At 39.7% G+C, this 18,181-nt stretch overlaps 1 protein-coding gene across 2 annotated transcripts in view; it reads right to left on the bottom strand.

Annotated features, from left to right (window-relative positions):
- The window catches only part of LRRC4C (leucine rich repeat containing 4C), a 560,440-nt gene extending 544,179 nt beyond the window's left edge, over positions 1 to 16,261 (bottom strand). For both annotated transcript variants that reach the window (XM_033010722.1, XM_033010714.1), the window contains exon 1: positions 15,645 to 16,261. The gene's annotated coding sequence lies outside the window, so the exon portion shown is untranslated. The remainder of the gene's footprint in view (positions 1 to 15,644) is intronic.
- Positions 16,262 to 18,181: the final 1,920 nt, after the last annotated feature.

Here is an 18,181-nt window from a genome sequence, read left to right on the forward strand (position 1 = left end):
GTCAGGTTGATTAACACAAAAATGAAGATAACAGTTACTGAAATTCAGTCACGTACTCTGTTGTACTGCTAGTAAGGTTATATCATCACTTCCCAAATCATGAGAGACTAGACATAACTTGATTTCTGACAGAGACTGAGTTTCATTTTTATAGTTATAACTTCTATTTGAGCCAGTTTTAAATTGAGATAATTAAAACAAAAACTTCAAGATTTTACAGCTGTGGAATCTGTAAAAAGTTCAGTACTTTGCTTTGGAGAAGAGTTTTCATTTAGGATAGAACTGAAGATTTCAGGTCTTCCAACTTTAAGACCTTATGACTTTAGAACCACCTTAAAAACGCCCCAGGTAAAAGTAATACTATTATATGCACTAAAATCTACATGAATCATGAAACAAGAGTCCCGAACATTTGATCTCTGTCTCAATGGAATTTTACTCTGATTCTTAAGGATAATGAACCTTACTACCTATTCTGGCATAAGCAGCCAGCTAATGTCTCTCTCAAGAAGAAATATTCATTGTGCATCTGGAAACTAAACAAGACACTAATTTGAAAAGCACTGTGTATATCTAAAGTACTGTCACTTACTTTCTGACACTCCACGCTAACCAAATCCAACCTGGCCCAAGACCCCTGCAGTAGAACAAACAGCACAGAAAAAATTAGAGGAAAAATTAAACAGACAGAGTGGATCATCTGTGTTCTTCCACCTAGGAAAGAGAAAATTTTATAGTTTTAAAGTGTTTCCATTGTTCCAAGGTGTGAATAACCATTATTCATTATAGTTGCAAGATTGTTTTAGTCTTCTTCATGGAGCCAAGTACCTTCAACAGCAACCTCTGCACCCTGAACAGATGGGGCCAGAGATGGATTATGACTATGCACGTTCATCAGTCCAGTAACACACACACACAGAAATGATCAGAGGGAGGGATCAAAACTAATACACCACAAACAAAAGCTTCCTGACACTTTCTCTAAAGATTAAGGTCTCTTTTTTGACTGATCAGTATCTGAAATAAACTTATTGTTCTGCTGCCCAATTCATTCCCTATTCAGTGAACTGATTCAGCAGACAATTTACTTTCATCAACATCTCTTCTGAGGAGAGTATTTAATGCCCTGAACTTTAGCTAGCTTTTTAGGTCAAAAGTGAATAACAACAAAAATAAATTTCTGTAATAGAGAAGTGATTGTTATGAGAAAAGGCAAGGGAGGGGACTGGGAGAGGTAATGAACACATTTTACCTGTTTTTTATTGGTCCGATGCACTTGCCTGTGAGCATATTAAGCCACATCAATACACACAGCTAATGAAGCAATTAGTTGTTAGATCCACACCTTATGTTTGTTAGAGGAACTCAGCTGTCGTGAGGTAAGGCAGAGCGAGGAGGATCTCGGCAGGGAGGACCCCCATGTCCAGCTCGGGGCGGGGGGACCCTGCCTGCTGGAGAGTAGCCCCGCAGCAGCTCCCAGGGCCCACTGGTGAGCAGAGCACCCTCCTCCACACCCCCTCTGCACCCCACTCCATTCCCTTTCAAGTTGCACTTAGGTAACAGAGGTCATGCTGGACCAGTGACTCAAGCCCTGATGGTGTCTTAGGGTTCCCAAGGCTTACACAGCATCCTGATAAATTCAATTTAGAAATCACGCTCCTTTAAGAGCTATGCATCAAGCAGTTCCAGGTCACCAAGAAAACAAACTGATTTTTAAACTGTCCACTTTCAATAGCGACAAAATTCAGTAAGGAGTTAAGGAGTCCAGGGAAAAAAAAAAAAAAAAAAAAAAAAAAAACAGGAAAGGGAAAAGCTTGAAAGATTTAAAGTAGAGACAGGGCTCACTAAAATGGTCTTTTAATGCTCGGCTCCAGATACAATCTTTGAGAAAAACTTGCCAGAGGAAACACCGATCAGATCTGTTCCCACAGGAAAGGAGGCAAAGGGCTATGGTAAGCAAAACTTGCAACTAATTTTTGGACACAAGGCAGGGGTAAGGTGAAACACTAGTTCCAACTCTTTAGTTGAAACTTGACCTTCTTTCCACAGGCTGCAGGAAAAGGTAAAAAAGAAAAGGTCATCTAAAAAAATTCTGATAGTTGTTCACCTCAGAAGTACAAGAAGTTTTAATGTTTTGAACACAAAATCTGCTTCTGTTGTAACAGAAGTGAGTGGGTATGACAGAAGCACCTGAGTCTTCTGAATAAATAGGTAAGTGTGTGTGTGTATGCGTATATATATATATATATATATACACACACACACACGTTCATGCATTATTTCTAGCTGTAGGCATGAGAAGAGGAATGCATTTCTAAATAAATAGTGCTACTACTACCTGACTAAAGTCTGGAAAAGTTAGTGTTATGCAGTGCTAAGAGAACAATGAAGAAAGCAGAGACAAGTTGTATCTCTTTTTATGAAGATTTGAGATCAAAACATAAAGTCAACTGAAGATATTTCATAAAGCAAAATAGCCCAAAGTATTTTGATACAGACACAGCCTTTTTCTGACAGTGACAGAACATTATAACAAGACTAAAGTATTATTAATTGTATTTTTTAAACTGTAGTTAGATTTATGCAGAGGATGACAGGGGCTATCTTGAAGGATTCAGCACGTTTTCATCTAAATCAAATTTGAAAAAAAAAATAGATTAAAACTTTCTAGAGGAAGAATATATATACATACTACTGAATGTATACACTCTGTTTCAGTTTTGCCACTATCATGTCTGAGAATTGAAAACTTTAAACCCCCACATTTTTCCTCATCTCTTATTCAGTTGTAAGTTCATAATGCCTTCATTTCCAAAAAGAGAAGTCAGAGCCACGATCTTTATTAACCTTCCTTCGCCATTTCACACACATTCATAATCAACCACTCCAGTTACAGTGTTATACTATTTGTTTTACCTAATGTAAAAAAAGCCTTAAATATAGAAGTAATGTTAACAGCAAGTTTAGTTAATGTTTTAAATTATATCCTGTGTACAACAACAGAAGTGATGGGACAAAAAGTTATACTGCTCTTCAGTGCAACTCTAGATAAAATCCTAAATAAATATATTTACTATGTAAGGAATTCATACCAAGGAGGGAAAAAAAATCTGCTTTTTAATCGTAGTTTTCTATTTTTGGATCCTCCGATCAAGTTCAACAGAAAATTACATCCCAAGCATTAAATGCTATGGGATAGTTCAACAAGTCCTACAGGAAAGTGCTATATTAATAGGTTTTTATATTCCATAAATTTAAGAGTAATCATCATTTAGTCCTATTACTTTTTGATGGAAGCCTATAATCTTCATATCCATTAAATGCCATATGGATATTCTTAAGGGGGCAGAGGTACCTCTAAATCTGTGACTGTAGAGTCATGCACCATAGCCTTACCTTCTTTAAACCTCTTGTTACACTGCAAGTAGATCCTTTACTGGGATCAGCTGGCTGGACTGCTGTAGGGTCTCTAAGTCCCAGTGCTACTGCAAGGTCTGGCTAAGCTGAGTTTTACCTGTCAGTGCCTTCAGAGAGCAGCATCAGTCCTCTGGTTTCCCTATGCAGCTACAGAGTAATTAAAGCAACACAATACCTGCATGGGTTTTGTAATATTCACCTCTATATCTCTATCCTTTTGACACTGTTCTGCACAATATCCTTGTCTCTAAATTGGAGGCACATGGATTTGATGAATTGACCACTCTGTGGATAAGGAATTGGCTAGATGGTCGCACTCAAAGAGTTGTGGTCAACAGCTCAATGTCCGAGAGCAGTGATGAGTGGTGTTCCTCAGGGGCCAGTGTTGGGCCTGGAGCTGTTTAACATCTTTGCTGGTGACATGGACAGTGGCACCGAGTGCACCCTCAGCAAGTTCGCCGATGACACCAAGCTGTGTGGTGCGGTAACAGCTGGAGGGCAGGGATGGCATCCAGAGGGACCTGGGCAGGCTGGAGAGGTGGGCCCGTGAAGTTCAGCAAGGCCAAGTTCAAGGTCCTGCCCATGTGTTGGGGCAATTCCAAGGACAAATACAGGCTGGGTGAGGAGTGGCTGGAGAGCAGCCCTGCGGGGAAGGACTCGGGGGTGCTGGTGGATGGAGAACTGCCTGTGAGGCAGCACCGTGCACTCGCAGCCCAGAAATCCACCCGTGCCCTGGGCTGCAGCCAGAGCAGGGGGGGCAGCAGGGCCAGGGAGGGGATTCTCCCCCTCTGCTCCGCTCTGGGGAGACCCCCCTGCAGTGCTGGGGCCAGCTCGGGGGGCCCCCAACAGCAGAAGGACACGGAGCTGCTCGAGCGGGGCCAGAGGAGGCCACGGAGATGCTGGGGGGGCTGGAGCAGCTCCCCTGGGGGGCCGGGCTGAGAGAGTTGGGGGGGTTCAGCCTGGAGAAGAGAAGGCTCCGGGGAGACCTTCGAGCGGCCTCCCAGGGCTTAAAGGGGGGACAGGGAAGGTGGCGAGGGATTCTTTGTCAGGGGTGTGGGATAGGATGAGCGGTAACGGTTTTAAAATGAAAGAGGGGAGATTTAGGTTAGATGCAAGGAAAAAATTCTTCCCTGTGTGGGGGGTGAGGTGCTGGCCCAGGGTGCCCAGAGCAGCTGTGGCTGCCCCCTCCCTGGAAGGGTTCAAGGCCAGGTTGGGCAGGTCTTTGAGCGACCTGGACTGGTGGAAAGTGTCCCTGCCCATGGCAGGGAGGTTGGGATTGGATGGTTTTAAGGTCCCTTCCAACCCAAATCATTCTATGATTATTCAGACTGGTCCCACAGTTCTACTTTTGTTGTTTCTACCTCTGAGCGAAACACAATCAATCTTGTAATTCCAGAGCATGATTTGCAACACAATGTAATAGCCATAAGCTGCAGTACAGACTATGACAGGAGCTTCACACCTGCTGTGAACCAGAGGTTGCTCAAAACAATGGAAAGCAAGACATAGCCTCCAACACAGCAAGTCAGAACTTTATGGTTGATTTAGTGACTCAACTCTTTCTTAATGCTTCTCAAATTATTCTTGGACTAGCTGGTGTGGAACAGAATGAATCATAAGATGCTTGTGTATTACATCTCCAGCCTTACCAGCATAGGGCAAGCAAGCAAATGAAGAAAATTAATTAATTAAAAATGGTAATGTTTAGAAACGACCAAAACTAACCTTGCTAATAGTCTCGGTTTTTCTTACACCCTAAAATGACACAAAGTCTGCCTACTATCTTGACATGGTGGCCCACCTTTATTGTGCTCTCATCCAACATGAAAGGCAGTTGCATCGGTTCTAGCCAGGGCTTGGTGCAGGTAGCTCAGATGTCGGCATCTCCATCATGATCCATTTCTCTGTCATCTCTGTCCTGCACTACTGCAGTATAATTTTTAAATGTATTTGGCCACTGAAAGTAATGCAGAAGGCAGCTGCAAGTCAACACCAGTGTTCTGATCCTCACTCCTGCCTGTGGAGGAGCTGCTTAATAGAATTTTGGCTTTAAAGGTCACAGGTAGCAAAAGATCATATATTTGAACCACAGCCTTGACCCTTACTGTGTTGCATTGATTGTGCATCCTGTTTTGTTCCAGTTCTGCCAAGTTAAATAGTACACTCTCTAAAGGGAGGTATTGCTTTGTCTCACAAAATGACTGAATTTTAACAGCCATTCAACAATAAATTCAAAAAAATGATTACTGCTTGCCGAGTGCCTGCAAGTATAGATTGAAAGCCCAAGCAAGTAAAAGCATTTCTTCATCTTCTGAAACTCACGGCATTGTATGTATAATGAAATGTCATTAAAGATATCTGTTACTGTAATACAGAGGAAACAAGTTAATCAGAAATAGCACAAGTGTCAGGAGTACACAAGGTGGTGGTGGGAAGCTTCTAATTTCTGTCCTGAAGGGCAGCAGGCATGCACTGGGGGAGCAATTTGCCAGTTTAATGCAGTAGCTCAATAACAGTTTTAGTGGTCTATACAGTATATAAATCTATACATTTTTTACCCTACAGGAAAACAGGTCATAGAGAAAGCAAAGGAAGTAAGACAGATCAGAGAGTAGCTGTATATGGTTATAGTAGATCTAATACAACTGTTCTAACCACAGCTACCTGAACTTTCATAATATCAACAGGCACAGAAAAAAAGCCTGCTGCCTCCAAAAGGGCCAGAATATTAACCCTAGATTTAAAGGCAATGCATATTGCCTATTCTACTGGGGGTCAGTTTGTCTAATGGCAACAAGAGAACAAGAGTATTCATTAAGTGTATTATTTTCTTTTGTTGGGTGATGATGTCTACATAAACAATGGAATTCAACAAAGACTTCCAATCTGTGGCAAGAGCATGGGCAAAAAACATTAGTTTCATTTCATATCATCCACACATCAACTCCTTCTCAATATTAACCTGAAGCTATAAAAATAAAATTGAGACTCTAGAGGATTGCAGGGGAAAAAAAAAAAAAAAAGAAAACACTAGACTTCAAGTAGCAGACCTTAAGATGTGATGTTAAAAAAAAAAAAGTTTTACACTAGTAGTCTTGCCAAAAACATTTTTAGTGTAGCTATGATCACTTTTTGCTTTTTCCAATTGTATTAGCTTATTAAGAAATATAACCTCCTAAAAAAAGTTTGCATAAAATGCAGGAGCATATTCTTCATTTGGTTTAGAAACCGTAACAATTACAGCATTTTCTTTCCTTTGTAATATTAAAAATTCAGAGTATTACACTAACAGAGAGCAATTTCCAGTCCCATTACTAACAATGGTATAAAGCCTGTGTAACCTTAAATACTTAATGCGTTTTATTGTCTGTGTTATTCTACTAAAATCAAATGTAACATCAGGGCCTTTTGTAGAAGACATGCTCTTCTTCCTCCAGTGACCTTTCCTTCACTGCTTCTTGTAGTGCTTACCAGCTAGGCTTAAATAATTAAACATGCCTAAGCCTGAAGTGATTGCAGAAATGCACCTACATTTGGAAAGTACTATTTAGACAATAATTTGTAGAACAACAACTGGAGGCCAAATGCTTATTCTCATAAACTGACATCCTTATTGGAACTACCTACTCATTTCCATTGCCTGAGGGCCTGGACAAGATCATGAAAGTGGCCTTCTAGTACACCAATTACAGTTAAACAATATGGAAAGAAAGAAAGAAAGAAAGAGACGACTATCAGCAACATTCAGAAGTAAAAGAATTTAAGTGTTAAAAGCTCAGGCATGGTTTCTGATAAAAAAAAAAAAAAAGAAGAGCACTCTCTTTGTACAATAGACGTTTAATCTGGACAAAATGACCTTAGGAAATAATTACTTATGATACATTTAGAAATATGTGGTATTTTCTCAAATATTCATAAATTTAGAAAAATCATGACTTTCCAAAATGCACTTTCTCTTTCCTTAATATAACACAAAAATCACTTCCACTAGGAAAGTAAACTTCTTTTGAATATCAGAGTAGCTTTATCCACTTCTAGTTCCTCTGCACCCTCAAGACCATCACTTTATAACATTTTGCTACTGAAGCTTCCCTACTCATATCTGAAAGCATAAAGAAAAAGGCGTGTGTGGGGAAGCATATTTCCTGCTGACAGTGCCAGAAAGACTTCAGACTGGATCATCCCTAGCCAGAGACAAAGATGTAGGTTTATGTCACAGACAAATAAGAGATGGTAAATTAGGCTTCTCCACTGCTAGTCCTCAAAAGCTTCCATTAAATTCCTGATGGGATAATCATTGAAATGCTCATGATTCACAGCAAAACTCTGAGCTCAAATGGGAAATTACATTTCATAAATATATGTATTTTTGACAGACCTTTTATTAAGTTTCCCCGTCTTTCTACATTCTGTAAATATGTCTAGAAGAACATACACATCCCATATGTTAAATGAGGTGTTTCATAAATAGACTTAAAACTAATACTCTTGGAATGTTTCACAGAAGTCTTCAAAAGAAGGAATTCATGGGATCAAGGAAATTCCACCCTCTCTAAACTTCTAATCTAACACTTCCCATGCAGGAAAACAGCAAAATTAGCACCAGTTGCCAGGTGGCAAATGTTCCCCTTGAGAGGAAAATGTTCAGATTTAGGTAGAAATGTAGAGATGCATCTCGCTGAAAATGGACAAATCTAAAGCAGTAATTCCCGACTTTTGACAATCCATGTATCAGAAAGAGTTATCCTGCACACTACAGAATGGAGTTGATATATCTGGAGACAGGTGTGGAACATCTCTATTCATCTACATGAAAGGAAAGATCTTGCATCTCCACCTACTTCAGAAAAATAATATAAGAAGAATTAAGGCAGACTAAGAGACTCTTTTAGGCAGCTTAAAACCCTTAAGCACACATTCCCAAACCAAGTATTTATAATATAAGAAATCTAGTTACCTCTCTTAACTGTCACTGTTTTCAGTATTGCATAAAGCTGTTTAAGCTATAAAGCTGATTGTCAAGGGATTCCCAGTTCGAAGGGATCTTTTGTGGTTTGAAAGGGTTGTGACTTCTGTAAAAGGAGGTCATCAGGTTACTGCAACAAGCCTTGAATATCAGTGACAAAGGAGGAAAAGGAAAGCTAACAAGTCAGGCTACACTGTCTCTCCCTTACTACTCAGCTGAATCGCTTGGTAGTTGCAGGGCAGGACAAAGCCAAGAAGGACTAGGGCAATATTTGCTCCCCTGAGGCCACTTTGTTCTCCAGTAAACAATACCGATGCTCTACTGCAGGTCACAGGAAAACAAAAGGTGTCTCTGAGCAGCGTTGCTACACAGCCCACACCACTGCAAGCATCCACTGACATTTCAGAGGCAAAACCCCAGGTGGATCAGTCGTGATATGAAACATGAAGCAGAGGAAGAAAATGCATGGTATTTACTGCCTGACAACCAGGTTACATTAGTCCAGCCATACGTTAAATCTACCAAATTCTTTTGCAAATTCTATAGCTGATAATATAAAGCAATTCACGAGCTTTTTTAGTCACTAAAAATCTTCAAAGTTTACACAGCTTTGAAGATTTTTCACCTGAAGACATGTGGGTGATTACATAAAAACTGACACAGCCATATATTCGAAGCTCTAGCTCACAAACTCCAGAAATCATAATACTTGCTTTTCCACAAATGAATTAAAATACCTAGCAGATCAGTTAGGTTACTTCATACTTCCTTTATGATAAAAATTGTCAATGCATCAGTCATTTGATTTGAATGTTATCTCTGGATACTTTGCATCTTGCATACCTTTAAATTACCTCTTCTGCGTGCCTCAGTTTGCTTCAGACTTCCCGAATTCAGCTGATCCAAATGTTAACTATTGTGAACCCACAGCTTCCATCATTCTCCCAACAATCCCATCTAAGCTCAAGTGTAGCACACACTCATATAAACTTCTAACATTAAAGTGTCTTGCTTTCCTGGGCCTGCACTCTGCTCTAGTTCACACACTCCTTTTGCCCAAACGTGGTCTAAACTATGTCTCTCCTCTCATTTGTTTTCAGAACTAGATTGCACTTCCACCTAAGAGGAATGATTACATAGTTGAACAGAAAAAGAACATGACTTTAATAATTACAACCCCCTTGCAATACAATAATTGTCTGTGATGAGGGAGTATTCCCAGGAAGATATGTTCTTACTTGATATTTATTCTTACTCAATATATATTCCTTTGCTTAAGGAACTGTAGCTCAAATTTCCTATCAAAGTCCAAGGCTTACGTTTCCAAAGCTTTTTCAAGAGAGATCCAAATCCCGTACAGAGTTCTGATAATGCCATTCCTGTTATTTGCCTTGCTCTATCTACCCTTGTTCAGAATAAAAATACAGACTTGGGACCTGACTAATTGGCATTTCTAAAGCATATGCTTGAGATGCTTAAAAGAACAATCTACAACTCATTTTTCCCCACCCAAACTACAAAAATACACTTTCACTGCATGCAAAAGTAAAATTTTTTCCCATGTGCAGTCTGTACAATGCAATCCCTGCTTGTAAGGGAAGAATATGAAACTGCTTTTGCCTTTGGGTTAATCTCTGCACTAATTTTCCTTCCTATTTTGAGTCCACTCATCCCACTCTTCTCTCTAGTTTTCACTATTGAATCTTCTGCTTTGCTGAAGGTGGATCCACTTGCAGGTTTTAAGTAAATTGTAGGTAGATCATTTAGCTTCAAAGTGCCTCATTTTCTTCTTGAAATAACTGAGGGCATAGTAAAGATTTATAGGCTTACATTAAATGCACAGTTACAGTGAGTAGTTCCAGAGAAAAGCCTGTAAATAAAAATAGGTTGAAACAGAGGCAACTTCAATGTGAAAGCCTCTGTAGAAAGGCTTAGTCTGAGAACATTCACCTTTTCTTTGTCCCTTCAACTAGAAGCTGCATGATGCATTCAACAATGCTTAACTGATGAATGATAAGGGGGGAGCTCGGGGGAAATCACACAGGCAAAAAAGAGCAGTTCCTAGCTTTACCTAGTAATACCAAAACGATGGCTTACGGATTTAATAAACTGGTGACCCATCACGTATATAGTGCAGAAGTGTTGCTATTGTTTCTGACTGGCCAATTTCTTCCCTGGACATCAGAAAAGACATCAGAGATTATATACTAGCAGAGAAATTAGAAATAGAAAACCAAGATTATATGAAAAATATGACCACTGTTTGATAGCCTCATGTTGCACTGGTAAGACTCCCTCTTACAACTAAACAATAGAAAGGAGAGGACTCTTGCTCCCACAGGGAGTTAAATCAAATTAAGCAAACATTTGCAAAAAAAAAGTTACTGGCCTCCCACCTCACTTGTCTGTATCTTTACTTCATACAAATTCAATTATTTCAGAGGAGCTAAACAGAGAAGGGTATAATTCTGTTCTTACTCTTGTAAACAGGATGAACAACAGGACTGGAACTGACAGTCTCTAATTACTAGTACGTGCTGGACTTCATGAGCATTTGACATAAATTTAACCTACCAAAATGACATCTTAAATTACAGAAGAGGTTAGAATAACGGGCCTCATAGAAAATCTCCCTGACATGGGTTGCAATCTCACAGTTATGTCAGAAATGCAGCAACAGAAGCCTTTTACACTTGCAGTTATGAGCTTCATTTAAGCATGCTTTTGTTTTACACTGACGTTTCTGCTAGCCTTTGCCATGCACAAAGTACAAAAAGAATACCTACCGTTGATGGCCAGTTCAATAAAGAAATGCTGGCAAATTACAAAATAATCGTTGTCCATATAGGAAGTTTCTTCAATACACACCGGAAGAGACCTAGATCCCTTGCTACAATTCTGCCTCTGCAGTACATGTTCTGAGAAACAAAGTCTCCAGTTTCTGAAGAAATCTCTGCCCACCACCCTCCTCCAGGATCAATAAGATCCTACCTTACGTAAGCACTCTAAGTTTGGCAGCAAGAGCTCTTCTTACACGGCAGCACCTTGCAGATTTTGAGACTAGAGAAGCAGCAAGTTTCCTCCTCAACAATATGAAATAGCTGTAGAAAACTCAACATACCACTCAGGCATTTGAATCTCGACTTCAAGAATGTCACCATCACTCTCTTACCAACCTGAACAGTAACAGCCTCAAGAAGCAAATACCTGTGTATGTATGTGATGCTCCCAACACTCCTCTGTTGGACCACTCCTGGAAGCTACAGTGTCTAAGTCAACATTTTATCATGACTTTTTGTTATACAACTCAAAAAAAAACCCCACATGACCTTTTGCATTAATTTCATAAAAGTAGAAGGAATTCTTACCATTAAAGGATGCCTTCTTGGCTACCTTGATCTGTGGAAGGCCAAATAAGAAATAGCACCACAAAGGCTGTCTTCCCTAAACAACCTGAGTAACTGTCCTTTTGTAAAGCTAAGAAATTAAATAATCTCCCAAACAGATTTCATTTTCACACTTCCAACTAGAAGTACAGAAAGCAGAAAATTAATTGCCTTTAATTTGCTACTTAGGAATTTTGAGTTTATCTAACATGTTTGTTCACCACCCCAGGAACTGGAATTTTGGGTTATCCTTTGACACAGAATGAAAAGAAATGCAAAGGAGAGCAATGGGGGGGGGGGGGGGGGGGGGGGGGGGAAGTAATTTACTGCAATCAACTAACTTGTTAAATGAAAGGATGTATTTGTGCCTTAACTTTTTTTCTTAAGTGGCTAAAAGCAGTAAATTTTACTTACTATTAATTCTCTTAAGAACAGTAACTTTATTCACAGGAATTTCCAGTGATCGTACCATTTGTTATTAGAGAAGTAGACATTCAAAAAGTAGTGTGTGTTTATCGATAAACTACTCTTCTCTGGCTTCTTCTTTCAAAGCCAGGCCTGGTGTCATCACATTAGTGCAAGATAATATTGCAGACCAACATGATGAGTCAGCAATCAAAATTAGGTGTTCTGCCATCCCACAGAGCTTGCTCTTTTGGTTCAAGTCCTGGAATTGCAGGTACATCTCCTCTCTCCCATCCTTCCTTTGCTTGCATGCCGCTGTAGAGCTCCAAGATTGACTTACCAGTTGTCAGCCCAGCTTGTTTCAGAAGGAAGGACCAATTCATGTGTAAAGTACCCTGGGTCTTAGAAACACAGAAACATGTGCTGGAGAAGCTTAGTGCCTGGTGGGCTGACTTGAGCAATGAGAAAAGGAAGCTGCTCAATTAACTGGGATTAAGTGAAAAAGAAATTTCAGTTTTCTTTATCTTCCACTTATTCTTAAAACAACATTTAGGTAATTCAGCTCCTGAGAATCTCATTGTACCCATATACCTGCTGAGAGACTTTACCCATGATATAGTCACTGCAAGACCCAGGAAGGCTTTTCCTTCATACTTCAGCAAGTTGTACAATGAATAGTGGATTGAACTCATACAAGGACCCAAACAGTATAGAGAAAAAAAAGAATTTTCCACATTAGGTGAGACTAAAGGAACATGAGTGTTACACTATCAAGCGCAATTAAAATGGAAGGGCCACTAAAATGAAACACTTGACATTCTTTTTACAGTTTTTTTTAACTGAACATTAAAAAACCCTACATGTGGTCCAACTGGTGATAAAGCCTGTTCCCACATAAAACCTGCTAGCACTGACTACTATCCATTTCCATTCTTGCCATAAGAATAGCAATGATATTAGAAACCAAAATCAATCCTGTGATATAACACATTATGTTATATACAATATTGTGCTTATTATAAGATGTACAAACAACCCCAAAAAATAGCAAATATGACAGTATGCATAGGAAGTCAGAATTGAAATCCAGAAAAAATTCTAATCAAAATCTACTAAACCTACAAAAAAACTTAGGTAGGGTTGGAGAGGGAAGAAGCACGAGATTTCCTCTTCAGTCATCTGTTAAAATGTAAAATAACCACCATTTGCTTTACTCTGCAGTATATAAGGAAATAACACCACATGCAAAAAAAATCCACACCAGTCTCCTTTCTGCAGGCTTGATGATCAACAGAGATAGATGATTAATAACATCTGGACACCCTATCAAGAGAGCAGTGACATCTTTCTTCTCTAGCACACAGGTGAATACCCGCCCCCTCAGTTTAGGGTAACAGCACTAAATGATGTCCTACACATCAGAATATGTTGAAATAATAGTGAAGCAAATGTGTCATCTTTTTCCACAGAACATAAAAGTTGTTTCATCTCCAGGCAGAACATTTTCCCCTGCTTTTATCCAGTCAACGTCTCTTCTTTGATGGTCTCATAACATACTTCAATTCTAAAACCAGGGTAAGGTTCTAAAAATCATGAGTTGTCATTTCTCCACACACACCCTTTTTTTTTTTTTTTTTAAGCCCTCATTACACACAGACTGTTCCCCATAGTTAAAAGAGAGCATAGCTCATTGACTGGTGAAATGGATTCATGTGCTATATGAGATAGGGCTTGAGGAAAGTACAGTGAGGGAAAACTATGGCAAACTGCATCCTGCCCAGAAAGAGATTTGCTTGTCATAATCATACAGAGTAAAGGCACACGCAGCACAGAGCATCACTTCCAGAAAATGAGGGGAAACACACCTATAACCAGTTCTCCTTTCTTCTGTAATCCCTCTTTAAAGCTATTATGCAAAACCAGTGGGAAATAGAGGGACTGACTGACAGGATGCAATAACATAAAGTGATTTGATTACTCTGAAGCAGAGCCTTTTCATTAAGTTCTTAGCTTTACAACACAGGATCTATTACAAGAAGGGTCATTACACTTCTTTGTAGAAAATAGATCAAAGGTCCATCCTATTTGATGTGTCCTTGTATTTATAAATCTGACGTAAGTGCCCTTTTCTTTACATACATTACACATGTATACATACAAATACAAGCCTCTCAACATCTGATCACTCAGTAGAACTGTATTTTGAACCATGTCTATTTACACTAAATAACCAGCTATGGAGTCTTTCAAATATATAGCATATCCTTCAATATTAGTCATTCATATTCATATAATTGAGAAGGAGTGAGTCCCTAGCAATTCTATTTGGAGAAAGAATCATCTTTGAAATGTATTTACAGATGGTTTTCTCACCTCCTTGGGAATGCTAAGTACTATCAGTGCAGCAATAAAAAAAGCTCAACTACAAGAGCTCTGATTCTATTGCAATGCAATGGTATTTTATTTCTGTTATTTAATGAAAAGATGGGAAAGGCTGCAACAGTCATATTGTTCCTGCAGAAACTGGGGGGGGGGGGGGGGGAGGGGGCAGGGATGGCAGGAGGAATAAATGCCAGGTTTAAACACTGAGTAGCACCACAGTCATATGACTGGTAGATCTCCAGAAATACTGGAGTGCCATGAACCATACTGGATGAGACATTTACTTTGGTCACCTGAGCACTTGGTAGCACCTTCATTCCAAAAATTAAGTGCCCACAGAACTCATTTGTGATTGGTGCTCTGTTCCATATGAGTTACTACTGTTTGGCCCTACATATTTCATAAATTCTACAGCTGGAAAAAAAAAAAAAAAAAAGAGAAAAAAAAAAAGAGAAAAAAAAAAGCATCAGCATTCAAAAGGTTAATGAGAAGCAAACAGATGAACTTCACATAAGTGATGCACAAATCCTCAAATTTCCATTCTGCTACCTTCTACTTCCTCTAACAGCAGCAGAAGCAGCTTTTTACTTACATATTCATCATTCCAGAGCTGACTGAAATACTGAGAAAAAGCTAGACAAGATTTATGAAAATATGGAGAATTCTGTTGAAGACATTGTAAGAGCTATATTTCTTTCCCATTCTAGATACTTTCCAAATATTTTAGCTGGTTTGATAAGAAGAATTCTCTCCCTGGAAATTCTAACACCTTTGAAATGAAAGGAGATTTCTAATGCTGTTTAACTAACATTTTCCAGCACTATGGATCATTGTTTTGCAAGCATTTTTACTGTGCAAATGGCAGGGGAAGAAGAAGACAAAAAAAAAAAAAATCCAGAGAGGAAAAAAAAAAAAAAAAAAGACAAACCAGAAAATGAAGTAAAAAAGGGATACAAATTACAAGCACAGACTTTACAAACACCACACTCCATCTGCAGCCAGTACTCATGTTTTAGCTTTTTTCTCCAGCTCAAACAAGCAAGTAGAAAACAATCAAACAGAAGGGGTAGACAAACCCCTGGACTTACCTTTTGTACGGTGCCTCTGTAAACTTCTCAGAAAGAAATTTAAATTCCTCCAGCGGGATTTGATTCTCTCCGCTTTTCTCTTTCACAAGTCACACCGAAGCAAAACAATTAGTTTTCAGAGGTTCCATTTATTGCTCTTCCATCCCCAGCAAAATGCGTCCAGGAGACTATGCCAAAAGTAAGCCCAGAACTCAAAGGTGGTTGGAAAAGGGAGCGTAGGGGGTTGCTGAAGGACCAGATTGTGATATTCAGTAGCTTGAGCACAGAAATATCCTACTGTACAATATACCTGGCTTCTTGCTCACCAAAAAACTGTAGTGCAAACTGTCAGTAGTAGCCTCCAATAGCTGCTGTCTGTGCTGCAGATGGTACGTCTCACTGTTACCTTCCCAGATGGGTAGAGGATTCAGAGAGCAGCAAAACCAGGGGGTCGCCTCCAAACCAGGTGCGTTGCCAGCCACTCATTCCCTCAGTCCAATTAATCAAGACAAGAACAGCTCAGTCACCAGAGGCATCTCCTTCCAGGGTGCATGGGATTATGGCAAGGTTATTAATCTTGCTTTGCTGCATCCCCCCCACCCCCTACATTCAGCAGCCTGCACCGAGATGATTGCCAGCTCTGTCTCTGTCCCTGTTCTACTGCATTTTGCTCAGCCCTCTGTTGCTGCAAGTGAAACACAGAGGAGGGAGGAATACTAATAAGGTGGTTAGCTACAGTTTCTTTAAGGCATTCTACATACAGTGTGCGTGTGTGTACGTGCCTCTGTGTGTGGGCATTGTCCGTGGGGTGATCTGGATTTCTTTGCAGCTGAAATAGGACCTGTTTCTACATCAAAGTCTGAATTAATTTGGATTAGCATTTAAGTAATATCTGGGCCAGCAATTGTATTTTACTTAGGATAAGGGGAGGGTACTAAATGATCTCGAAGATTAGGGTATCAGTAGTGGTTACAGGGGGTTGGGGGTGCGGGGTGTGGTGTAGAAACCACACTACACCCAGAAGAGCACTTTATGTTAGAAAATTTGTTCCAAAGCGACTGATTTTAGCATTATTTTAGAAGTCATTCTTATACCAGTCAGGCTTTTAAAATCAGCGCTATATTATCCATCTCTAGATTAGACAGCAATATGCAGAATCAAGTAAATATTTGTAGAAAAGGAGGGATTCATGGCAGGAAAATAAAAATTTAGGAAGTCACTTGAAGCAGATGTCCGGCACTGCTTTTACGAAGGTGCTTGAAGATCCCTCCTTTACTGAGAATAGCTCTGCTGAAACCTTTCACTTCTGAAATGAGTTTAGAGTTCTCAGTTCAACAGCCAAAACCAATTTTTCCATGACTAAGTAGCTGACCTGCCTTGGTGCATGGACCTGGGAGTTCCGTTGTGGCACGTACAAGTCCTAGCTGTAATTCACTCCCATGAAATATGAAAACAGCCGTACTGCCTTTGCTTTCCCACTGGTAATTCAGACCCTTTGCAGGTTCAGGATACGAACACTGCTGTCTCACGTGGCATCCATAATTCTAACTTCTTGCAGCAGATGACACTTTGAGACTCCTTCAGGAACCTGAAAGCAAAAAAAAAAAAAAACCACTCTTCAGAAGCCACTTGGGGATCACTACAGTAAGTTATAACTATGTGGGACTGGTAAGGAACCAGTTCATAGGTCTGAGCAACCAAATATATTTGACAGAGCTCTGTACTGCATGAGCTACATGAAATGAGTTTGGTGCTTCATATGACAAAAAGAGCTACCACAGCAAGTTCTAGCAACTGAACTGTGACTGAAGAAGCACAGAGATGGAAATTCCTGTGCAGTTTTAGATAGCCCATCCATAGACCAGCTGGCAAGGAAGCCTGAGTGCATTGACCATGGCATTATTACTGTTAGTTTAGCACAGAGGACTGCAATCTAATATGGCACTGTCCTTAAACACTGTTGCCCCAGTTCTGAATACTAACACTGAATAAAAGCCTTCTACTGGTAAGTAAACCCTGCAGTTTTGACAGCCAGTGAATTTATAAAACCACACAGCGCAAAAAGGCTGGATCTCCATGGTATCTGGAAAGAAAAATATAGGGCACTGTAGGGAACTGTTTCAGAAGATGGAAGACCAGCCCTGTTCCACTAATCACACGTAGTCACTTGGGCTTTTGTTCACTTTTTCAGCTTAACTTGCATTATAATTTAAAACTAAAATGATTTATTTATATGAAAGTCCACAGAACTAACAGGAGACGTTGTAAATTGTAACTGTTTTTTCTTTGTCGCAATTATATTTCTTGTCTTCTCCACAACCTATCCTATTCCCAACACTGCATGATGCCTTGTGTTTCTGTTTAAGCTCCATAACTCAAAAAACCAGCATTCTCATTCATCCACAAACATAGTTGAGTCTATCCATATAGGAACATGAGCAGCCGTAGTAGCTTGGACTGAAGGTCCATCTAGCCAAAATTTTGTCAGTGTTGGTCATTGTCACAGACAACCATCAGGTCAAGGGAAGCAAATAGTGGTATTTCCCAAATACACTGTC

Source organism: Tyto alba, unplaced genomic scaffold, assembly GCF_018691265.1.
Source record: "Tyto alba isolate M040663 unplaced genomic scaffold, T.alba_DEE_v4.0 Super-Scaffold_18, whole genome shotgun sequence".
Classification (NCBI taxonomy): Eukaryota; Metazoa; Chordata; class Aves; order Strigiformes; family Tytonidae; genus Tyto; species Tyto alba.